Source organism: Budorcas taxicolor, chromosome 18 (assembly GCF_023091745.1).
Source record: "Budorcas taxicolor isolate Tak-1 chromosome 18, Takin1.1, whole genome shotgun sequence".
NCBI lineage: Eukaryota > Metazoa > Chordata > Mammalia > Artiodactyla > Bovidae > Budorcas > Budorcas taxicolor.
In genome coordinates, this window is record NC_068927.1 from 57951120 (window position 1) to 57955575 (window position 4456).

The following is a 4456-nucleotide window of genomic DNA, read 5'->3' on the forward strand; positions in this document are numbered from 1 at the left end:
AGGGATGGAGAGACAATGGAACGGCCATTTGTCCTTCGTGCATTCAACAGATATTCACCGGGCACCAACTACACGTGAGGCCCTGTGTGGGCTGTTGCAGATCCAGCAGGGAACAAGCCCCACTCGGTCCCTGGCTTCCTGGTGTCACCGTCCAACGAGAGGACATAAGGAACATACAGGTCAACAAACACTCACATAAACATATCAACATAGAGCCCTCAGACTGTGAGAAGCGCCCTAAAAGAAGGATGTGTCTCAAAGGGACCCAGAGGTGGGTCATCGGGGGACTTCCCTGAAACCTGAAAGATGAGACGGAGCCAGCCACGGACAGTGGGCAGAGGGGCTGGAGTGAGGAAAACCATTCAAAACAGCGTGAAGAACATGAGCAATGGCCCAGGGTGGGAAAGGGCTCAGGAGGTCCAGGGAACAGGAAGGTGTAGACAAGGAGAGGAGAGGGGGAGCGAGAAGGAGGTGGATGGGGGTAGAGAGATAGGAGGTGGTTGTCTGATGCTGGCGGTGGAGAGATGAAGGTGAAGGATGCAGAGATAAGGACCAAGTTGAAAGAGGGAGAGATAAGGGGAGGGGAGACAGAGATAATGGGAAGGGCAAACTGGGGCCTGGAAGAGAGGGACAGATGAACAGACAGACGGAGGGAAAGTCAAGGATTGAGACTTGGGATGGACAAGCCATAAAGAATAAGCTGGTGTGTAATTCATCGGAGTGTGAGAGATGCATAGACCGAGCAGGCAGTGATAAGTGCCAGGCAAGACAGTGGACTGAAATATCTTTGAGAGACAAATAGTGGACAGGAGAATGGATAGGGTGCAGAAATAAAGGACAGAAAAATAATGGCCAGAGATCACAGATGGACAAAAGGATACAGTGGACGGAGGACTGGGCAGACAGTCATGGGGGCAGAAGGAAGGTTGGATTGGGGGGGGGGGGCGATTCATAAAGGACAGGGAGAAATAGGTGGCTGTGGGGAGAAGGGGAATTAGCGACACATGGTTTGGAGCTAGACATCAGAGATAGACTGGAAGGAGGGTGCCGGGGAAAATAGGGACGGACAGATCAGGGCTCACAGATGGACAGGTGTCGTGGGGTGCTGCAGAAGGCCAGGACTCTGAGACGGGCATAGTCAGACTCACCTGCGCTTATCCCTGCCTTGTCCTGGATGGCAGCGGAGGCGGCGGCTGGCGGTAGGCCATGGGGGTTGTAGGGTGGATAAGGGGCTGCGGAACTGTCCCCAAGAACCAGGTGGTGGTGGGGGGGCCGGATCTGGGGGCCGTGGCCGTGAGAAAAAGCTCAGCTCGAGCCTCACATCTTGTCCTACTCGGGCCAGCTGCTCGACCCCAGGCGACCCCCGGGAGGTCTGGCCACCCCCTTCCCACCTTCGGGCCCCCAGCTCCCGTTAAGCTTAAGACTACAATTCCCGGCAGGCCTTGCGCTCGCGTTGCTGCGGCTTCATAGACCAGGCACTGCAGGGACTGATGGGAGTTGGAGTCCTTAGTGCCTCTCCCGGCTGCAGAGAGGATGGGAATTTTTTTGGAGGTGGGGGGGCGGTTATGAGATGCCGGGGTCCCAAGGCGCAGCCGGGGAGAGGAATAATGTCTGGGACCTCGAGAAGCCGCGGAGTCCGAAGTCCGGAGGGGCCATGGAGTGGGTAAACCATCCCCACGCCCGGGGGATCGGTGGGCGAGGTTGGGGTGGACCCAGGTGTTTCGGGACCCCCCCTTCCAGAACCACGTGCCCCTCCCCCGGGGCAGCCAGGAGACGCTGCAGCACTCCCACTCCCGGGTCGGAGATCCGCGCACCTCTGCCCCCCACCCGCGCCCTCATGCGCCCGGGCCGCCCCCCGGGATGGGGCTGGGGCGGGGGCTCTGGCAAGGGGAGGGGGAGGAGCGGACTCACCCGGAGCTGCCCCTGCCGCCGCCGCCGCAGCCCCGCGCGCCGGCCGCGGTGCCAGCTCGGCTCCTCCCCCCGCCCCTGTCGCAGGTCCTCGGCTCCTCCCCTCGCACCCCCTCCTTCTTCCCCTTCGAACCTGCGGCTTTCAGGCCGAAATCGTGCGGCCGCAGAGAGGAAGGAGGGCGCTTTCCCCGGCCGAGGCGTCTGAGACGCAGCGCACTTTCACCGCCGAGAAGACAGAGACCGGAGATCAGGACCCTCTGCTCCCCCCGAGATCCAAGGGCCCCAGCCCCCAGCCCCTCCTCTCCTAGAGAAGTCAGGGGCCCGGGTCATCTCTTCCCCAAGGACCCCGGGTACTGAGCTCCCAACCCCCTCCGTTCTCAGATGCAGCAATTCACCTCTCCTGCTCCTCCTCCCTTGGGGATGCAGGACCCCCGACTCCCCACCCCGCTTTTCCGCAGGACCCAGGACTTCCAGTCCTCCCGGTGGAGGGGCTCTGAGGGCTGGTGCTGGGAGGGGAGGCAGACACTCAGAGCCCGCTGTGGAGGTGGAAGCAGGGACTTGGACTCGAATTCTTCCTGGGTCTGTTCCTATCTTTGTGACCTTGCCCTGTTTGCTCTGAGTTCCAGTTTCCTCATCACCAAAATACAGACAAAAGTCCCATTTCCTAAGGAACCCAGAGATTTGAAAAGCCAGTCAGTATATAGAGAGAGTTTGCATCAACGAGGTGCTTAATGAATATTTTTTCAAAGCAGCAATTAATGACAGTTGCACCGGGGTTCAATGCTTTGAAAGCATTCTCTGAGTTAATCTTCACTTTGGCCCTATCAGGTGGGGGGCAATTATGTTATTCCCATTTCACAGAGGAGCCAACTGAGGCCCACAGAGGTGAAATCCCTTGAGGAAGGTCCAGAACTACCTAATCTGGGTGCAGCCCACAGGGGTGACTTGGAGGGCTCCTCCCAGTCTTTCTCAGTGCTGCCCCCTGCCTCCCAGTGACACCCATATAAATATAATCTCTAAGTGAAAAATTGCAAACACTTTAAGACATGTCTCCGAGGCACGTCTCCCTTTAATTAGATGACCCCCCCCCCCAATTGCTGCCTATGTATACATTTTGCAGCCACCATCATACTGCTGACTAAAAGATGCTTGCTCCTTGGAAGAAAATCTATGACAAACCTAGACAGTGTATTAAAAAGCAGAGACATCACTTTGCCAACAAAGGTACGTCTAGCCAAAGTTTTTCCAGTAGTCATGGACGGATGTGAGAGTTGGACCATAATGAAAGTTGAGAGCCCAAGAACTGGTGCTTTCGCACTGTGGTGCTGGAGAAGCCTCTTGAGAGTCCCTTGGACAGCAAGGAGATCCAACCAATCCATCCTAAAAGAAATCAACCCTGAATATTTTCTGGAAGGACTAACGCTGAAGCTGCAATACTCTGGTCACCTGATGAGAAGAGCCAACTCATTGGAAAAGACCCTGATGCTGGGAAAGATTGAGGGCAGGAGGAGAAGGGGGCAAGAGAGGATATGATGGTTGGATGGCATCACTGATTCAATGGACATGAGTTTGAGCAAACTCTGGGAGATGGTGAAGGATGGGGAAGGCTTGCGTGCTGCAGTCCATGGGGTCGCAAAGAGTCGGACATGATTGAGCGACTAAACAACAAATCATACTGCTGAATCTCCCAGAATTGCCTTTCGAGTTCTCTCCAAATCCTATCCTCAGTGCTCCTTGCTTTCTCCCAGACGGACCTACATTTGCACCCAAGAAAGCTTGCATGGGAGGAGGTGCACCTGCAGACGTGTGCATGGAAGTACAAGCACCCCAAATACCACTCTCACAGCCAGACCTCCACCCAGGGTCCGCAGGCAGGGAGAGACACACAGCAGCATGCAGTAACACACACAGAGTTGTGTATGCAGGTGGGCTTGCCAGACCCCCATGACATGTTCCCAAAGAGGCCCTCAGGCATCAAGAACAGCTGCAGTGCATTGACTATGTGTGACTTTGGGAGTGGGAAGCGTGGGTTCAAACCCCAGCCCTGCTTTCCCATCACCTGTGGCCTTGGGTGAATGACTTACATTCTTGGTGCCTCCATTTCCCCATCTATAAGTGAGGGTAATCTTTTTTTTTTCCTTTTTTTTTTATTGGGAGGGTGATCTTTTTTTAAACCCAGATTCCACCTCATTAGGTTATTTTGAGGATTAATTCACCAGCGATTCAGAGAAAATGGTTAATGTTTACTGTTGTCGTTAATTAGTAATTACATGCATTGGCTCATGGAGTCTTTTTTTTCTTGGTTTGCTTATTTATTTATTTTGGGACTCGGGATCTTTCCATGTGGTGATGGACTCTCTAGCTGTGATATGTGGGCACCGTAGCTCTGCAGCATGTGGCGTTCTCGTTCACGAACCAGGGATCCAACACACATCGCAGGGCGAATTCTTCACCCCTGGATCACCAGGAGGAAGTCCCTGCTCATGGACTGTTTAATGTCATTTTCCAAGTGAGCAGATTGAGGCTCAGAGAGGGAAAGTGCCCTGCC